At 42.5% G+C, this 21,597-nt stretch overlaps 1 protein-coding gene across 5 annotated transcripts in view; it reads right to left on the bottom strand.

Annotated features, from left to right (window-relative positions):
- Nucleotides 1-21,597, bottom strand: part of ST6GAL1 (ST6 beta-galactoside alpha-2,6-sialyltransferase 1) — a 239,412-nt gene that overhangs the window by 110,172 nt on the left and 107,643 nt on the right. The gene's annotated exons all lie outside the window — the stretch shown is intronic.

The following is a 21,597-nucleotide window of genomic DNA, read 5'->3' on the forward strand; positions in this document are numbered from 1 at the left end:
ATTCTTTAGACAAGCATTTACAATTCACTATGAAATTTCATTTTGAGGTGATAAATTTTTTTAGATATCTCCATCATGAAAGCTGAAAATTCTTTGGTTACCAGCATTTAGAAGGAAACTTTGTGAAAGGAATATTCTATTACATTTTACAAGTTTTCAACCTTTTCATTTATGCAAGAATTTACTGGTAGGGCAATTTTTACGACTTCAATTATGTAGCACTAAACATGAGTTTATCATCCAATCGGATTTTCTTTTTAGAAAATTATTAGATCATGGGTACCCGATGAAATCTATCAAAAAAGCTTACAAAAGGGCTATCAATGTGGAGCGCCAATGGTTACTCTTGGATAAGGAGAGGGTACAATCAGCACCACAGCTAGTATGTACATTGACTCATTCAGTGCAAACACCAATCATTGCTAGGTTAATTTTACAAAATTGGCCTATTTTAAAAATTCATGAAGTTTTCAAAGAAAGGCCAATCATTGCATATTGTCGAGGGATGAATATCAGAGACTATTTAGTGCATTCATTTTTAAGACCAGTCTTGGAGAATGTAGATATGAAGGCAGCAGGACATTGGTCCTGTCAAAAATGTGATCTATGCAATCAGGCACTTATAGGTACCAGTTGGACCGATAAACAGGATAAAGTACACACAGCGTATCAATATACAGATTGCTCCTCTAGCAATGTGATTTATATATTAATTTTGTCCATTTAAATTATTTTACATGAGTAAAACTAAACGATCCACTCGAACACGATTGAAAGAGCACCGGGACTTGTTTAGCAACTGGTAAAGTTACAAGTGTTACAATCCCCCCTGTTGCTTCGCTACAGGAGGTATCTCACCTTCTCCTCTGGAGGCCGCTCCGAAGCCAGGGCCTTGCCTGTGTACCATCCAGGATTTGCTCCAGGGCCTGGGAGGCCTAGCTGTTCTTGAGGCCTGCCTGTGGCTTGCTTGTGCTTGCTTGGACTTCCTGGTTCCGGCCACGCCCTTCTCACGGCACTCCACCTCAGTTATAGGGCCAGCAAGGGGCGGTCCAGGTGAACTCCTCCCAGGGAGTTGCCCGCATACAGCAGTATAAAAGGACTTTCTCTTCAGTTCCTGTTTGCCTTTGGATTGAGTTTCACAGTCGTCTGTGCTTCTGCCTCGATCCAGGTCTTCCGTGGTCTCGCTTGTTTTGACGGCTCCTTGCCCTGTCTCTGCCTTGATGTCTGTTCCGGATGTTGCCTTGATGTTTGTACCTGACCCAGTTCCTGATCCAGTTCCTGATGTTCCTACCTGCTTTAGGCTGCTAGGAGTGGAGCAATCCTGCTTTAGGCTGCCAGAAGTGGAGCAACCTGTCCTAGACTGCCAGGAGTGCAGTAACCCACCGTTTCCTCTTCCCTGCGCTCATCCGCTCCCGCGTTTGTAGAGGACAGGGTGGTCCGTGACCAGTCCAGCTGTGCTGGCTGTGTAGGGTGCCCTGAGAGACAGTGCCTATGTCCTTTTGCCCATGTTCCTGTCTCGTCCATGATGTCTTGCTTCGGCCCTCGTCCATGATGTCTTACTTCAGCCCTCGTGTCTCTGATGTCTTCTGTGTACTAAGGACTCTGTCTGCCCTCGTCCTCTGTCCGGCCTGCCGCCCTATATGTTACCCAGCAGCAGGTCCAAAAGGGCTTGGAACAGTCGGAGGACCGTTCATCAATCAACATTGCGTTGTTGGTTGCCATGGGCATGCAGGTCCGGCTGAGGGTCAGACTCTGTTCCTTACCCCTGCTTCAGTACCCGCCTGGCTCACCATGCCTGCATTGGCTCACCTCCCACGGTGTAGCTTGGGGCTCCTCCCTAAGTCTTGCCGTGGCCCAAGGGCTCACCACCTGCTCTAGAGGCGGCCGTGCTCCTCGCGCCTACAATAGTACCCAAGGGCCTCCAAACCCTCGGCCCATCGGCGACGTGGTGGACACGCCCGTAACAGAATCCGAAGGTCCTCAAGCCTTCGGCCTGCAACAACAAGCACCTATTGTTTCGCACAGTATACAAGCACAACATACTTTTCGATTTGCAATGTAGGGTGATTACTGATTAACAAGTTCAAAAAAATCCGCGAGGAGGAAATCTGAATACTTTAAATTATAAGGAATAACAGTGGATTCATCGGTTGGGAACTGTACATCCAGGTGGTCTAAATGCAGCGGTAGATTGGTATATGCTCATCTGACCACTAAAAGTAGAGAGCGTTTTGATGCTTGAGGGGGTTCCCAAGTTCAAATTGACCAATCTTCTGTGGTGGTTTCTAAGCTGTCATAACTATGATCGACATGGGGTGGACTATAAATACACAGGAAGCCCGGGACATAATCCGGAAAAGGAACGCCAAGCTGCCATGATGAACACTGAAATTTGATCTAACAAGTAAGCATGAGATAGTTTGTTAAAGTCATTTATGAATGTATTGAAGTACCTGTGAAATGTTTGCTTACATTCAAAATAGTTAAATTGGGTATCATTGAACATTTCTATCAACAGACGCTGGTTTTCAAGCCCTTGAGAAAGGACATAGGTTCAAAACACGGTCCCGTGTCGGGCTAGTTTGGACATAATGGCTTCTATTTGATGAAGAAACAAGGGTTATTCACACATACAGATAAGTGCATAAAAAATAAGAAAAAATATGACATTTTAAAGTAGCAGCAGCACATTTGAAATATAAAAGAATTTAAGTCACTATTACACACAACAGTGGAATGCTGATTTACACGGAATATTGACAGATGATTATAAAGATGGCTGAGTCTTAAAATCGAATTACTAAACGATGAAGCAGAGTATGATGGTATTTAAGGTTGGATTATCATTTGCACCAATGGTCTGGTTAGCATGGTATAAGAAGTGATTAAAAATACCATGTCATAAGTTAATACATAAGTGCCACTAAGGATGATGCATTATATTGAGCTCAGTTAATTATTTATTAAATCAGAAATACTTTAATACTCAGAAAGATGTTCTCAAAAAGAATGTAATTATTTTACATGAGAAAAGTATACAATTAATTTCAACTGATAAATTTAATTGATCAAATCACATCAAATTGTCAGATCAAGTCATTATATGAAGAGAGATATTAATCAAATGATGGCTTACCAATACAAGAGTTAGAAGAGCCAGGAATCCGGCATGTTACACTGAAGTCAGCATAACAGCCCCGAGTGATTGGACATCACTGTATTTATTAGAGATGTGAATCGTGTCCTCGATCGTCTTAACGATCGATTTCGGCTGGGAGGGGGAGGGAATCGTATTGTTGCCGTTTGGGTTTTAAAAATATCGTGAAAAATCGTTAAAATCGTGAGCCAACCCCCTAAAACCCACCCCCGACCCTTTAAATTAAATCCCCCACCCTCCCGAACCCCCCCCCAAATGCTTTAAATTACCTGGGGATCCAGCGGTGGTCCAGAACGGCGGCGGTCCGGAACGGCCCCCTCAATTGAATCCTTTTGTCTTCAGCCGGCACCATTTTGCAAAATGGCCGCCGCAAAATGGCGGCGGCCATAGACAAAAACGATTCGACGCAGGAGGTTGTTCCGGACCCCCGCTGGACTTTTGGCAAGTCTTGTGGGGGTCAGGAGGCCCCACTTTTGGCCAGCTTGGGGGGGCCTCCTGACCCCCACAAGACTTGCCAAAAGTCCAGCGGGGGTCCGGAACGACCTCCTGCGTCGAATCGTTTTTGTCTATGGCCGCCGCCATTTTGCGGCGGCCATTTTGCAAAATGGCGCCGGCTGAAGACAAAAGGATTCAATTGAGGGGGCCGTTCTGGACCGCCGCCGTTCTGGACCACCGCTGGATCCCCAGGTAATTTAAAGCATTTGGGGGGGGTTCGGGAGGGTGGGGGATTTAATTTAAAGGGTCGGGGGTGGGTTTTAGGGGGTTTTAGTGTGTCGGTTTTCCTGCCCTCCCCCTTCCCCCGATTTACGATTTTTTAACGATAAATCGGGGGAATTGGTATTGTATCGTGGCCCTAACGATTTTTGACGATTTAAAATATATCGGACGATATTTTAAATCGTCAAAAAACGATTCACATCCCTAGTATTTATACACTCAGTCTAGGTTACAGATTATGGCTATAAATTAGAATACTAACCTAGAACCTCTGATCGCTACATATATTAGTCAAGCTATATAACATGTAAATATAAAGAAGAAATTCTTTAATCTTCCATCAAATCTACGGCAAGAAATCTGTGTGCCTTGATCATAGCTCTTAAGTCTAACTAACAAGAAGACATTTAATTTCATATACTAAAACATAACATAGGATGGGTACAATCTCCTAATTTGCAGGCTTCTAAAGAATTTCTAATATTAAATGCAGTACTAAAATACAGTAAATATATTTATTTGTAAGTTTAGAAGAATATAATGAATTATTTATTTTATTCAGGTTGAAAGAGAAAATTTCTGGGAACTCTGCCAAATTTAGAACATTAATCACAGAGATAGAGCACTAGCTAGTTTCGTAGATTTAACAATTGCAGGTGTTTAAAAAATATATTCTTCCTTGGAATAGAGGAAAAAAAAAGAATATTCAAGAATAGCATTGATCATTTTTAAAATAATTCTGAATGGGTCAGAGGGTTATTGATTACAAAATTCTATGTTCGTGATACAGTGGAAGCAGATACCATGCCACCAGTGTAGGCGGTGGCATGGTATCTGCTCCTACTTGGGGACAAGGATAGGTTCCTGTACCTCAACAGGTGGCTCTCTCTTTTCTCTCTTTCTTTTTTTTTTGAGGCAAGAAATAGTATGAAGCATATCCGAGCTGGAGACTCTAATCAGACCTCCACTATCAGCCTAGAAGGGATAAGTGCTGTGGCAATGGGAGAGGGCAGAAATAAGATGGCCTAGAGTGGCCTGCATACAGCTGTTGAGTACCTTGATGCTTTCAGTATCTTGATGTAACCTGGACCTCAGTGAATTGTGCATTGCAAGTGCGCAGAGTGCCTTGGTGCGCTGTGGATTGAGTGGATTAGTATGCTATGCAAATGCATAGGTACACTGTGCTGAGCATGCCAAGATGCTTTTCACTGATGCTGACTTCCATTTCTTTCATGCAGGCTCCAGTTTGATGTAGGGCAATTGTATCACTCCACTCTATGACTTTGATTTAGGTTAATGGGGGAGTTTCTTAAGGAGCTCCTGCTCAATTCATTTCCCAGCAAGGCAGACAATGCTACACTGCAGGAGGAGGATCTGCTGCGGCTACTGAGAGACATATGTAGTTCCTCTGTGCCCTGGAACACTGAGAATGTAGGACACCCATCCACCAGCATATCTGGAGCAAAGCAAGGAGGACATTATGGGCTGGATTTTCTAACACCACAGGGATTTGTGAATCTCATGGTAATGGGGAGCAGGGGGGGTGAAGCGGGGGGGCAGGCCTGCGAAAGCTGGCAGCGATCGCACCACCGCGGCGTTATTGCTGCCGGCTTTCGCAACCAATAGCTCCACCGTGAAAGGTGATGCTATTGGGCGCGCTACTGGCAGCAATAAGGGGGTCCTACCTTTTCGCCATCAGCGAAGTCATCGCAGAGTCCGCCCTGACGCCGCCCCAATTTAGCCTTTGCACGCGTGCGATCCCTTTAGAAAATGATCCCCTTAGTGAGGGACATCTTACCATGAATGCAGTTGTGAACTGCTCATTGTAGGTTTCTTCGTGCCAGCCATTTTATTTTGTTTCTTTATATAGCACTGAAAAGCACTGTGTGAATGTATGTGCTGCAGTGCAGCAAAACTATGGAAAGTAAGAAAACTGAAGAAAATAATGAAAAACAAAAATTGTAATGTATTTTGGGAAAAAAAATAACTGGAGAGGCTAAGTACATGTCCATGCTATGCTCAGACAAAAATGACTGGGGAAGCTCATGAGGCAACTCCCAATTATGCACAATAGAGCTCAACGCTCTACTAGCTAGGAGAGATGAGTTGGTTTGGTGCCACTAGATGATGACATCCACATGTATTGGCTAATTCAGCCTGCTTATTAATAGAAAATATCATGAACCTAAATCATGGCTTAAGAGAAATCCAGAAATGCCTCTATGATTGAACATAAAAAACAGAGGCTTTATGGGTGGGGAAACTCCCTGCCTCAGACCTGCAGTTTTCTTTGATTTATGGAGGCAGTAGTACCATCAGGCTAGCAAATGTGTTATTTAGGAACCCTACCTAGTGGTCAGTGGTTCCAAATCTGATTTGGGGGAACCCAGCCAGTTACATCTTCAGGATATCCAGAATGAATATGCATGAAATTAATTTGCATGCAATGGAGGCAGTGCGTGCATATCTACCTCATGTATATTCATTGCAGATTTCCTGAAAATCCCACTGGCTGGGGGTACCCCAGGACAGGTTTGGGAACCACTGGTTTAGGTATAACACTAGACCCTATACTAAAATTAGATACCTACCATATCTTAAAGTACATATTTTTCTGTTGAAGTTTACCCTCCATATTTGCCTGTATTTAAATTCAGCAGATCTTCCATCAGTGATTATGTCCTACCAGCAATCATGTTAAGTGTCTTTATGTAGCATTAATAGTAAAATTCAACATTCAAATTCCAGCTGCAAGGTCATTTTTACTTATGGGCAAAAGGGGCAGGTGCATAGCAGGGGGCTCATTGCGCCAGTGAAGCTACTGGCCAGTGCACAATCTCAGCTCTCTGCTTCATACTCTAGCCCTTTCTTTCCCAAGTACCTTCTAAGAACAGGAGAGGACAAGGAAGCCTGAAACAGACAAAGCACAGAGCAGAGCAAAGTAGAAGAATTCTGCTCCCTAATTCAGTCTCTCAGAGGGTGAGCCCAGAAGATACTGCAGAGGAAAGAATAGTCACTCCTTAATCCAGCACATCCCCTGCTCTTCTCCCCTCACCTCATTTGCAGGAACAGGAAGAGAGGAACAAGGGTACAATGAATAGCGAGCAAAAAAACATTCAGTTTTATTTTGCATGTTTCTATTCTAATCTGTGGTCACTTATTCTGTATTTGATAAGGATCTGTGTTCTGCATTTGTGACTAAATTGAGGTATCCTGCTAGCATATAGTTTCAATGTAGGAATTTGAAGCTAGAAGCAGTCCGGCTTTTGCTGTTTTCCCAATAGGAAATGCACTGATATTTTAGGGCCTGCTGTAATATTTCCCAAGCTATCTTTTCATAGGTAAGGTTAAAGCTCTTCAAGTCCTGGGAGTTAGTGCTGTTTTGTTAGGGCAAATTTACTATATGACTTTTATGACAATAGCTCAAATCTTTTGAAACATCATAAGAGGCTAAAGACTCTGACTTTCTTGAAATGATCTAATAATTGAGTAGAAAGTCAGATTTTGTTGAACTTCTCCTGTTCTCTGCTTGCTATGTCCAGTGACATGATCTGCATTCAGTCTCTAAATCTTATGCATCTTGTTCCTTAGGAAACACTAAGAACAAAAATTGTGAATTTTCAGTTGACATTATTTAAGCACATTTATCCAACAGATATTGTATCATTCTGAACTGAGCTTGGCTTTAGCATTATTCTGGACCTTTATTGGGCTGACAATTCTGCAGTTATTTCTGTGATGTGGGAAATAATGTTCAGTAGGTCAGCATATGTAATGTTCTGCCAAACAGTATACATTCTTTTGAAGATGATGTCTCCAGAACTGTAGAGGGCGTTATGGAGTCTCAGTTTAGTGGACCCTTGGGCCGACCTGCAGGAGACTGGGAAAGGTGGTCAATGTCTCTAGTATGTGGCAGGCCGGGAGGAAGATGTTCAGGCAGGAGGTAGAGGTGCTCTTCACCCTGGAAGCTGGTACTCCCCCGGGAGGAGCCCAACCACTGGGACTTAGGCGGCTTCACCCTTGGAAGCCGGAGCCCCCCTGGGAGGAGCCCATAGAGGCCCGGCCGCTGGAACTTAGGCGGGTTGTTGATCAGGAATGGAAACTGGAACCAGACTAGGACAGTAGATCAGTACTGTAAGGGGCTCGGGTTCTGGAACCAGGCAGGAACTGCAGCAGGACTCGGGTACTGGAACCAGGCAGGAACTGTAGCAGGACTCGGGTACTGGAAGCAGGCAGGCACTGTAGCAGGCAAGCAGGAACCAAGCAGGTACTGTAGCAGGTAAGCAGGAACGGAGAGAATAGCAAGGCAGCTCACTCTGGGGCACAATGCAACAGGGAACCGGGAGGTAAACCCATTGCAAGGCAAAGCCTGAATGTCTGCGGCCGGCTTATCAAGGCCGCGGCGTCTGACGTCAGGAACTGGGCGGAGTCACTGCTGGTGGGAAACAGCCTAGAAAAGCGTCCAAGTGGTGCGCGTGCGCCTAGAAGCAGGGCATCCATGGGAAGCTTCCCGGCGGTGCGGGCTCCGCGGGGATGTCTCCAAACAGGGCGCAAACCAGGCTTCCAGAAGGGGAAGTAGGTCCAGGAGCACAGAAGTAAGGGTCTGGTCGCGGCGCTCGCGGCCAGAACCGCAAAAGAGGGTGTTCCAAATGTGGTTTCACCAGATGCAATAATTATTACCTCCTTTTTTTGGCTGACCGTTCCTCTCCCTATGCAACAAGCACCTCCAGATTCCACTCTTTTGAGCTTAGAAGAATTTCACTCCCATACTATACTTCTCCTTTGGGCTTTTGCAGCCTAAATGCATACCTCCATTTTATTTTTTTTGCATTAAATTTTAACTGCCAGATCCTAGACCATTTATTGAGCTTCACTAGATACCTTAGCATGTTATCCACATATTCCTGGCTGTCTACAAGCAATTTTGCTGTCACAAGCAAAAAAAATCAAAACTTTCCTGATTATACTTCTATGATGTTGCTCACAAAAATGCTGAAAGGAACTGGTCCAAGGACTAATCCTTGTGGCACAATACTAGTAACATCCCTCTCAGAGTTAACTCCATTTATTACTACTCTTTGTTAGAGATGTGAATCGTGTGCCCGATCGTCTTAACGATCGGGTTCGGCTAGAGGGGAGGAAAAATCTGATCATGGGTGATGTGAATCGGAATTGGTTCCGATTCACATCGTTATTTTTTTTGTAGTGAGGCCTGACCCTTTAAAATTAACCCCTTACCTTCCCCCACCCTCCCGAAACCCCCCATAACATTTTACCATTACCTGGTGGTCCAGTGGGGGCACGGGGACCAATCTCCCGCTCTCGGGCCATCGGCGCTATTTTGGCTGCCACTCAAAAATGGCGCTGATGGCCCGATAAAAAAAAAAAACCCCACCTGACCCTTTAAAAATGACCCCTTAGCTTCCCCCACCCTCCCGAGCCCCCCAAAACATACCTGGTGGTCTAGTGCTGGTCCCGGAAGCGATCTCCCGTTCTCAGGCCGTCGGCTGCCACTCATAAAGATGGCACCGATGGCCCTTTGCCCTTACCATATTTATTTTATTTATTTATTTAAGTTTTTTATATACCAACATTCATATACCAACATTTTTTATATACCAACATATGACAGGGTATCCATGCCATTGGCCAGCTCATGTCACATGGAGGAGCACTGGCTGGCCAGTGCCATCTTTAAAGATGGCGGCGGCCATCTTTACGATGGCGGCAGCCATCTTTAAATACGGCAGTGGCCATCTTTAATTACGGCGGCGGCCAGCCAGTGCTCCTACCATGTGACAGGGGCCAGCCAATGGCCCCCACTGGACCACCAGGTACTCATAAAAAGTTTTGCGGGGGTTCGGGAGGGTGGGGGAAGGTAAGGGATTCGTTTTATAGGGTCGGGGTGGGTTTAGGGGTTTTTTTGGTGTGCCTGTTTTCCCCGCCCTCCCCCGATTTACAATTTTTCAAGATAAATCGGGGGAATTTCTATTGTATCGCGACTCAACGATTTTTGACGATTTAAAATATATCTGACGATTGTTTTAAATTGTCAAAAAACGATTCACATCCCTACTCTTTGTTGCCTATGACTCAACCAGTTTCTAACCCAGTTAGTTACTTTAGGGCCTATAAATTTAAAAAATGTTCAACTTATTTATAATTTATCTATGCAGAATCATGTTAAAAGACTTACTGAAATCCAAGTACATTTTATCTCTTTCTCTCCCCAATCCAAATCTCTGGTCATCTAATCAAAGAAATTGATCAGATTCATCTGGTAAAAAAAACATGCTGCCAGGCTTCATAATCCATTGGATTTCAGAAATTGCATTCTGTTTTAGCAGTGATTACATTAATTTGCAAACCACAGTGGATTACTCTCTTGACTTTAAAATTCTTCAACTGTACTTACATCATCTTACCAGAAGAAATCCTTTTAGGTGACTGAACACACAAACCAACAGAATTATACTTAAAGTACTTGGTTTGAGTTGCCTCCCAAATTTGATGAGTTTGTTCAATAACTACACATAACCTGATTTTGCCATGTTAGTTAAGTTTGGTAATGCTTAGGGATATGATTTCATTTTTAATGACAGACAATGTTAATGACATTGCTTACTTTGTGTCATATTTCTAAACTGAATTGATAAAAAAAACTCATTAAATTTTGTGTTTATTACATTTTTTTGTTTAAGGTGCTTTTTTTCAATTTAATGCAAACTATTTGAGTGAGTTAGTATGCACTAACTCAAATAGTGCACACTAAATCAAAAGTTTAAAAAACAAACAAAAACAAAAGAAAATGAAAATGAAAAAAAGGGGAGAAAATGAAACAAAACTTTTATAGGATGCACATCCTTAGTAATACCATAGCAGAAACTCATGGTTCGGGTCCCTTTCATTTTTAAATTATATCTGTTTGCTGTCTTCTAACCAGTTTACAGATATGAAACTGAACTGTGAGATGTATATTGTGATGCATGTTCATTTTAATTTGGTAACATGTTTTCTATTGCTGTGCCAAATCTTGAAATATTCTCCATAATCTATTTGCACATACAAAGGAATAATTACATAGCAGCTATCAAAGAAATATCTTTGTGATACAACTAACTATAACCTAAATGTTTCATTGCTTTGATAATAGAAAACTATAAAACTAGACGCAGAACTCTCTTTAAGGAGTACCAAATTGCAGATATGAAATCACTTGAAAGACATGCATTTACCTCATGTATCATAATATGAAGTCACAACTAGGAAATCAAAAGTACAACGACAGCAGAATCTGAATGAGTTACAGTATTGAATCAAATGAAAATATATTATGATTTGAAGATTAAGAGGTAATTATTCAAAAGCAGCTGGCAAGGTAAGTTAGCCAGACAAACATATCTGGTTAACTTACCTGGGATATTCAGAGGTGCTAGCAAGAAAGCTAAATATACCCATATAAATTTATCTAGCTAACTAAAAGGTATCTGGCTAACTTTAGACCTGCTCAATATCCAGTCTAATTTATCCAGTTAACTAATAGAGTCATTCATCAAAATATGTTATGGAGTTAAATCATGTGATAATGCATTAATGCCATAATGCATGCGATAATCATGTTACCGCATGGCATGAATGCAAATACTTTTGAAGGAGCGGGATTGGGGAGGATTAATTAAAATGAGGGGCAATATCGCATTGTGTGATAGCATAACACATGCAATTGTATGGTTTTAACACTGGAAATAACTACATCTTCTTTCCTGGCGTTAAGCTGTGCAATATGCCCAAAATGGCCATAACGCAATTTGCACTAAAGATTGCAAATTGCATTTTGGCCATTTCTGGGATTGGGGAGAGGGGGAGAGTGGAGTGGAGTAGGGAGTGGAGGGAGAGAGAGTGAGAGAGATAAGGTGGAGTAGAGTAGGGAATGGAGGGAGAGAGAGTGAGAGAGATAAGGTGGAGTAGAGTAGGGAGTGGAGGGAGAGAGAGTGGAGAGTGAGAGAGGAGAAGGGAGTGGAGAGCAAGAGAGAGAGGAGAGCGAGAACGCCTCTGGGGCAGTCTTCTCAGTATTCAACTATTTATATCACTATAGGAGGGGCCAGCTAATAGCACGAGGTGAGGTGTTGGTTTAGGGTCCAGTTTTACATGCAGAGTGAGACGTATGAACAGCACAGTACACCTCGGTGAATATTTGACATCATTTAGAGTGAAGAAAGTCTCACAAAGTTGAGATATCTACTATTTTCTCTCGTCCTAGCTTGATAGTACCCTGTTATAGAGTGGGGTGTGAAAACTTCATGCACCACACGATACAACCTATGCGAAGCACTATGTTACTGCACCACACAGAAATTCTAAAATTGCCATAAATGCTCCTTTTTCATACTGCGGGCGTTATCCATACATTATATCATTTTGATGAATCTAGGCGTAAGCCAGATAAAACTGAATATTGCCACTTATCCAGTTAGCTAAATATCTTCTCCTCATTACACCTCTGTCCTGCCCACAACTTAGCTGGATAACTATTTAGCAAATGATTTTGTTATGGTCTGAAAATGGTCCCAAATAGTTATCCAGCTAAATAGCAGCTGATGAACATGGCCCTCTGCTTTATTTCAGGTGCCTTACAAGGATCAGGTACTCGAGAGCCTGCTCTCCCTGCCTCGGTGCCTGTACCATCTACTTCTGCCTGGTGGAATCGCAACCTACAGCTACCATCTAGTGAGTAATCCAACTCTCAGTCTGTCTCATCCACAGCATTGCCTTGCTGGGAAACCTACATCGGAATCCCCCTATACCAATGGGGTGAGACGGGTTCCCTCTGCCGAGGGTCCCGAGACTTCTACATCTGAATTACCTCACTACTGCTACCTCTGGTGGTATACATCAAGCTGTATAATAAAAGATCTAATTCTGTGTGTGTCCTGAGTCTAGCCCAGTACTGTGGCTCCTTATGGGGCTCCTCCCCATGGACATGGTCATCTGCCACAGTACCCAAGAATCCACCCAAACACCGCTAAACCATAACCGTTTCCCAATGGCATCATGAGAAAAAGAGCGAGCAAGCTCGCAAGCCCTTTGGCAGGCTCCCTCTACCCCTCCCCACATACAGGTTCTCTTAAATTTAAGTCCCTGCCCCCTTGAGCTTGTGTTATGCTGAGTCAAGAAACTGAGTATGTGATTGAGAATTAACTCAACCTAAGCACCAAACATGTCTAAAGTTCACTGATGTGATAGGAACTGTTAGTGATTTAAAATTATCAATGTATTCATTTGAAGGAGTGTACTACTTTGCATACTCAGCATCTGCAGAGTTAACAAGCCTGGAGCATAGACCCTGAACAGAATGCATGAAGCCAGCTGATCTTGGGAGCCAATGAAAAGTGGAGAAAGATCAGGAAGGAATGGAGACAATGTTCTGCTAATCCAGAGAGAGGAGAAGAAAAATTGAAACCTAGACAATTCAAACCAGAAACATTACAAAGAGACCAGAGCAGAGCAGGAGAATGGAAGAGACAGAAGCAGCACAGCTGTCTGCATCAGTTTTGGAGGCAACCCCTTGATTGTCCTAGAGACTGAAGGCTGGAAACACTGGATAGAAGAAACTAGTGTTGCAGCTGGGAGCCCAGGAAAAGAGATTGGATGGTTCGGAGTAAATTTGACTGAACCAATAGCAGAACTAAATATATAAAGAAATTAAGTAGGGAATCATAAACAAAAAAAAAGTGTTTTTCTCCCTTTTCCCATATGTAGGGAATACTGAGTGGGTTGCTGTGTGTTGGAAGACATCGGCACATAGCCTGGTTTTATGAAGACCTTTGCCATAAACAGATATAAATGATACAGGAACTTCCAAATCTCTAGTAGTTTGATTTTCCCAGGAAGGAAGCTAATTATGATATGATGCTGTAGGGAAAGTTGTTTCCATACCCAGTTATATATCTGATCAAGAGCCTTCCCAATTATCATCAGCATTTCCCTTGTTTCATTCATCTGCCTACATCTGCAGCACCAGTGGCCCCCCCAAGAGTTTTTTGTGCACATAAATTGAGTGTCCAATTCCTGGGTACCCAGTGTTTACAAATTAAGACATAGTTCACCAGAGTTCCTGGTTATGAATTGCAGCCATTGTTTGATTTTAATACATCAATATTCATAGGAAATTTATGCAATGTGATTCTTTGCACAAAAATCTTCAAATGGTTTTTATATTGCCATATGGGTCAGACCAAGATCCATCGAACACAGCATCCTGTGTCAGACAATGGCGAGTCCCCAGTAGTTCCCCAATACTTGATCTATTTCATGTACCTAACTCCAAGAGATAAATGTTGGCTTTCCTAAGTCTTCCAGGTTAATAGTTTAATAACTTATTTCAGGAACTTGTCCAACCCGCTTTTGAACCCTGCTTTGTTATTTTCCTTGACCACATCCTCTGGCAATAGATCCCAAAGCTTGAGAGGGTGCTAAGTGAAAAATATACTTCCTATGATTAGTTTGAAATTTGCAGGTTGCTAGTTTCATGGATTGTTCCCTAGTCCTAGTGATATTTAAATGGATAAAAATAAGCATTCTCTATTTATTCGTTCCTTTCTACACATGATTTTATTAATCTCAGTCATATCCCTTTCTTTACCATCTGTTCTCTAAGCAAAAATCTTAATTTGTTTTGCTTTTCTCCGTAAGGGAGCTTTTTCATCTCCTTTATCATTTTTGACGCCCTTCTTTGTACCTTTTCAACGTCTGCCATATCTTTCCTGAGATGAGGTAACCAGAACTATACATAATACGCAATGTGCAGTTGTACCATAGATCTATACAAAGGCATCAAAATATTCTCAGGAATTATTTGTAAAGGAATAGAGAATAAAATTGAGAATATCATAATGCCATTGCAAAGATCCATGCCTTTTGACCACTGCTGCAGAGGAAACTGCTTTACACAAAGCACAACATTATGTACTTGTAGTTGTGATTATTTTTCCCTTCATGCATTACTTTGCACTTATCTGACTAAGTAGCAGCGGCTGAATATCTGACCATGTTTAGCAGCCACCACTTAGCCGGATAAGTGCTGATATTCAGACTTATCTGGTTAAGCTAACCAGATAAGTTAGACATGCTCAAGTTAGCTGGATAAGCCTTAACCAGCTAATTAGCAACTTATTTGGGGGTATTCCTAGCACAGCTGTGCTGCTGAATATTCCATACAAGTTTAGCAGGCTAAATCTTATCTGGGTAATTCGCTTAAATGTTTATATTTTTTATATCTACCTAGTCTCATAAGGTTCTTCTGCAGTTCCTCAAATTGTTTTAATGATGCAAAAATCAATTTTGTGTCATCTGTGTCAGAACCAGCGGGAATTCCTGGTTAATTTTCCTAGTGTAATGATGCATTATGCCTGGCAATACTGAGGCTATGCAGAAGAGCTTAACATCCCTTCATATATGGCAATGATAATTTAAAGCAGTATATTATAAAGTGGGCTAAAGGGCAAAGCATAGACAAGCTGTAAACAAATTAGGTAAAACTAATCATAATTAGTTGAAATGCAAGGGACATGGGGTAGGGAAGAAGCATTATGAGCTGTCCTAAAAAAAGGAAGATGGTGCTTCCATTTACATCAGTGTGGTCTATATGCCTCCTATTCAGACAGAAAGGCTGGACAGAGATCTGATCAAAGACATAACAAAGATGGGAAAAAAGGGAGAAGTGTTGCTCATTGGAGATTTTAATCTGGCAGATGTGAACTGGAGTATCCCTTCAGCGGAATCTACAAGAAGTAGAGAAATAGTAAATGCCCTCCAAGAAGCTATGCTCAAACAAATGGTAATGGGGATAGTGTCTCTAATGTGCAGACAGGTGCCCACCTGAGTACAAGTGATCATCAGATGGTATGGTTTGATATTGCGAATAAGATAAAAAGAAGTCACATGAAGACCTGAGTTTTGAATTTGAAATATACTGACTTTGACAAAATAGGGATGTACCTGGAGGAAAAACTAGAAGATTGGAAGAAAATGGGTGAGGTGAAACATCAGTGGGCTAAATTAAAAAGGGCTATTACAAAGGCAACAAAACTATATGTTAGAAAAGTAAATAAAAGCTCAAGGAAAAAAACTAAATTTGGTTCTCAAAGGAGGTGGCTACAGAAATTAAGGCAAAAAGATCAGCGTTCAGGAAGTATAAAGGATCCCAAAAAGAGGAACAGAGGGAACAATACTTGGTGAAAATGAGGGAGACAAAAAAAGAAATCAGAAAAGCTAAAGGTCAAATAGAAGAAAGGATTGCCCAAGAGATAGAGAGGTGACAAAACATTTTTCAGATACATAAGAGAAAGAAGGAAAGCCCAAAGTGATATAGTAAAATTGAGAGGTGACGAGAAGTAATATGTCGAGGCAGACTAGGAAATGGAAGAAATATTAAATACTTCAGTTTGGTGTTCACTAAAGAAGACCCTGGAGAAGGATCATTGCTAGTTGACAAGACCATAGAAGGAAATGGGCTAGACACAACTCCTTTTACAGAACAGTATGTATGGGAAGAGCTAGGAAAACTGAATGTGGACAAGTCCATGGGGCTGGATGAGGTACATCGCAGGATTCTAAGAGAACTCAGATGTCCTAGCGGGTCCGCTAATTGACCTGTTTGATAAATCCCTGGAAACGGGAGTGGTGCCATGAGATTGGAGAAAAGCGGTTGTGGTCCCACTTCTTAAGAGTGGTAGCCAGGAGGAGGCAGGAAACTACAAGGTCAGTTAGCCTCACCTTGGTGGTGGGAAAATTAATGGAGACGCTACTGAAATAAAGGTTACTGAGCTATCTACAATCCAGCAAGTTGCTGGACCCAAGGCAGCATGGATTCATCAGAGGAAGGTCCTGTCAGACATTGAGATTGATTATTTTGATTGGGTAACTAGAGAATTGGATTGAGGAAGAACACTCAATATCATCTACTTGGATTTCAGCAAAGCTTTTGATATCTTACATAGGAGGCTTATGAACAAAATGAGAAGCTTCAGAGTGAGCGCCAAGGTAGTGGCATGGATTACAAACTGGTTGACTGATAGGAAACAGCATGTAATGGTAAATGGAACCTATTCTAAAGAGAGAGCTGTGTTAAGTGGGACAGGTTCTGTTCAATATCTTTGTGAGCAATATTCTCAGACAACACAGCTACCAGATCCCCTAAATCAATATTCTCAGACAACACAGCTACCAGATCCCCTAAATCAGTGGTTCTCAACCCTGTCCTGGGGACCCCCCCAGCCAGTCGGGTTTTCAGGATATCCACAATGAATATGCATGTATGCAAATTTTCTCTCATGCATATTCATTGTGGATATCCTGAAAACCCGGCTGGCTGGGGGGGTCCCCAGGACAGGGTTGAGAACCACTGCCCTAAATGGTTCTCCATTCCTCTCCCCTCTGGCCAGACTGACATGTATAAGACTTCTAGATTTCAGGTGTAAGCACCAAAAATCTGAAATATGGTACCTCTACCCCTACATGTTGAGCCATGCTACTTCGCTTTCCAAAAAAAAAAAAAAAAAAGCTAAGACATGGTTGTTTTATCAGGCCTTCCCCTAAGCTTCTCGGTAGGGATGTGCAGAGGGACGCCATATGTTGCATTTGGGATACATATTCATCGGGTGGCAGATTCGTTGTATATGTCCGTATGGCGTCCTGATACGGTTATACGTCTAATCCTATTTGTTACCCGGCTAAAATTAAATTTACTACAACCCCCCACCCTCCTGACCACCCCAAGACTTACCAAAACTCCCTGGTGGTCCAGCGGGGGTCCAGGAGCACTCTCACACCCTCTGTACCAGTTCAAAATGGCGCCGATAGCCCTACCATGTCACAGGGGCTAACGGTGCCATTGGTCAGCCCCTGTCACATGGCCATCAGTGCCATCTTGTACTCCTGCCATGTGACAGGGCCTGACCAATGGTGTTGGTAGCCCCTGTGACATAGTAAGGGCAAGGCTATTGGTGCCATTTTGGTTCCTGGCACCCGACGGCATGAGTGCAGGAGATCGCTCCCGGACCCCCGCTGGACCCTAGGGACTTTTGGCCAGCTTGGGGGGGCCTCCTGACCCCCACAAGACTTGCCAAAAGTCCAGCGGGGGTCCGGGAGCGACCTCCTGCACTCGGGCCGTATTGCCAGTATTCAAAATGGCGCCGGCGCTAGCCTTTGCCCTCACTATGTCACAGGGGCTGACGGTTGGTGACATAGTGAGGGCAAAGACTAGCAGCTGCCAGTATTCAAAATGGCGTCGGCGCTATCCTTTGCCCTCACTATGTCACAGGGGCCATTTTGAATACTGGCAATACGGCCTGAGTGCAGGAGGTCGCTCCCGGACCCCCGCTGGACTTTTGGCAAATCTTGTGGGGGTCAGGAGGCCCCCTCCAAGCTGGCCAAAAGTCCCTGGGGGTCCAGCATTGGTCCGGGAGCGATCTCCTGCACTCATGCCGTCGGGTGCCAGGAACCAAAATGGCACCGATAGCCTTGCCTTACTATGTCACAGGGGCTACCGATGCCATTGGTCAGCCCATGTCACATGGCAGGAGCACAAGATGGCGCTGATGGCCATGTGACAGGGGCTGACCAATGGCACCGGTAGCCCCTGTGACATAGCAGGTCAAAGGCTATCGGCGCCATTTTGAACTGGTACCAAGGGTGTGAGAGTGCAGGGGATGGTTCCCGGACCCCCTGCTGGACCACCAGGGAGTTTTGGTAAGTCTTGGGGGCGGATGAGGAGGGTTGGGGGGTTGTTTAAATTGGCGGCCGAATAATTTGGCGAAAATTCGTTGTATCCGTGGGGAATCGCGATACGTTTCGCTTCCCCACGAATACAACGAATATTGGCACATCCGTTGTGGATTGCCAATACGTAGGGACCGAATGCACACCCCTACTTCTCGGCAAAGATCAGCAATCTTAAAAAATTGACTACCAGAGCTCTCAAGCAAGAACCGTAACCCATCTCTGGACTCTCATATTTTAGATTCTGACTTCATCTGCACCATTATTATATTCATCCTTCCCCCTTAGATCCTTGACCCTACTATAAATTTGACTCAGTTCCTACTTTAAGTAATCCCTGGTTTGTTACTGTAACTGCTGATTTAACATTTTCTTGTAATCCACCTTGAGACCATTCTTGGAAATATAAAGCAGAATATCAAATGTTTATTAAAAAATAAAGTTGTCCTCGATTCCATGGGATTAAAAAAGCATCTGTCACTATTTATTTATTATTTAATGCTTTTATATACCGACATTTGTTTGCACATCACATCAGTTTACAGTGAGTGTTTTGGAACAGTAGGTGAAAATTTTGTTCTTGAATGGGGCTGCAAAGAGATCTATTGGTGGAAATAGTTCTTTGACTATATGTTGGTCCAATGACCATTTGTGTGGCTATAGTTGGTGATGATGGTTTTGATTTCCCTGAAGATAACTATCAGGTACATCTTTTGAGAAACTGTACATTTTCATAACTGACAGGTCTCTTGACAAAGGTTGAAAGAGCCTGCTCCTCTGTTTATTAATGTAGTACATTGCTATTTGTTGTCTATTTGAATAGCACTTTCCCTTGTAGCCACTGACTGAACATTTTTAAAGTATTAAATATTGGTCTCAACTCTTAACTGTGCTCTCAACTCTAATTGTTTTATGTGGAGCAACCTTTCCTATGGAGACCAAGTTCCCTTAGAATAAAGGGGGTTTAAATGGGCTTCCCATTCTTGATTGGACATATATGTAGTCATCATAAGTTGAAATTGAGGCTCGTGAAAAAAACATTCTTCCAAAATATTTGAGGGATTTTCTACCAGATTAGTGGATGAGGGTGTTGGAGATCTACCTTGTATGATGGTGGTTATAGATGTTGTTCCACTGAAACTAAATACCATTGAGCTTGTTTCATGAGGAGACATGCAAACTGTCCAACATTTAACTGTTCCTGCCCTATGTCCTAGAATTTTCATGAATAATTAGACAAACATTTCTTTGATTGAAAAAAAGTTAGGAATATTTTGGTTAGATCATTTACTGTGTTGAGGGAGACATGCTTCTTCTCTTTTTTTTTTTATATTTAATGTATTTATAGTCCACACTGTCCAGTGGGATAGTAGGTAAATTTTGTCTATTTGTGGATGATATCAAGATCTGCAACAAAGTGGACACATCTGAAGGAGTAGAGAGAATGAAAAGGGATTTACGAAAGCTTGAAGAGTGGTCAAAGATTTGGCAGCTGGGATTCAATGCCAAGAAGTGCAGAGTTATGCATCTGGTATGCGGTAATCCAAAAAAGCTAAAGCCAGAAGGCTGCTCAGCTGCATAGAAAGGAATAACCAGTAGAAAAATGGAGGAGGTGATGCCCTTGTACAGGTCCTTGGTGAGGCCTTACCTGGAGTAATGTGTTTGGTCTGGAGCACTTATCTCAAAAGGGATAGAGACAGGATGGAGGCAGTCCAGAGAAGGGCTACCAAAATAGTGTGGGGTCAATATCAGAAAACCTATGGGGAGAGACTGAAGGATATGAATATGTATACCCTGGAATAGAGGAGGCACAGGCATGATATGTTACAGACCTTCAGATACCTGAAATGTTTTAATGATATGCAATTGTCAAACCTTTCCGTTAGAAAGAAATCAGTAGAACTAGGGGTCATGACATGAAACCAGGGAGGATATTTCAGAACCAACGTCAGAAAATATTTCTTCAAGGAGAGGGTGGTGGATGCCTGGAATGTCCTTCTGGAGGAGGTGGTGAAAACCAAAACAGTGAAGAATTCAAAAGGGCATGGGATAAATATTGTGGATCCCTAAAGCTAAAAGGATGGAAATGAAGAAAAAGTGGATGGAGTAACTTACTGGTGCAATGCCCTTTATCTCATAAGCCTCGATAATGTTGATGCAACTCAAACATTGCTTTCTGCTTCAACGGCAAGGCATAATGGGGAATTGGATTCAAACAGCAACTAGCAAGGGCTCTGACTTTTACAGTGTGGGAAACTGATAAGCTTGGGGTAACCTACAAGGTACAGCAGATATTACCATAAGCTTACTGGGAACTGGATGGACTATTTTGTCCTTTTCTGCCATCATTTCTTTATAAATGTTAGGTTGCATAAGTAAAGCTCACCTCGTGACCAATTAATAATTAGTAGCCTAATGAATATCTCTGCTGCAGTTCCTCTTTTCTGACCAATCACATAATTTTCACAGTTCTGTATTCTTGGGAAATTATATGAATAATCATGAAAGAATATAATACCTGACATTTCTGTATCTATCTTTGGCCTAGATTTATCAATATAGCATGCGGTAGAAAAAGGGGTGTGTTTTATAGCAATTTTCTAATTATCGGCGAATAATTCGTATCCAATTCGTATCCATAAAGCAGGAGAAAAAATATAAATGTACAAATTGTTACTGTGTATGCCAAGTTTGCTTCCCCATTCTTGGTTGAGCACTCTTCCTAAACGTACAAACAATAAAAAGAGGATCTCATTTTTAATTACAGTGAATTTGACTGCTGGATTTCATTTTTCAATCTAATTCTGGGGCAAAATTCTGATTATCTAAAATTCTGCAAATCTGATCACCACATTATAGTTTAATCCTTTCCCATATATTGTTTTCCTGCCCTTTGTTTAATTTGCTTATTAGTAAAGTTATAAAAGTTTGCACTATGTAGTGGC

This window comes from Rhinatrema bivittatum, chromosome 9, assembly GCF_901001135.1.
Source record: "Rhinatrema bivittatum chromosome 9, aRhiBiv1.1, whole genome shotgun sequence".
Taxonomy (NCBI): Eukaryota; Metazoa; Chordata; class Amphibia; order Gymnophiona; family Rhinatrematidae; genus Rhinatrema; species Rhinatrema bivittatum.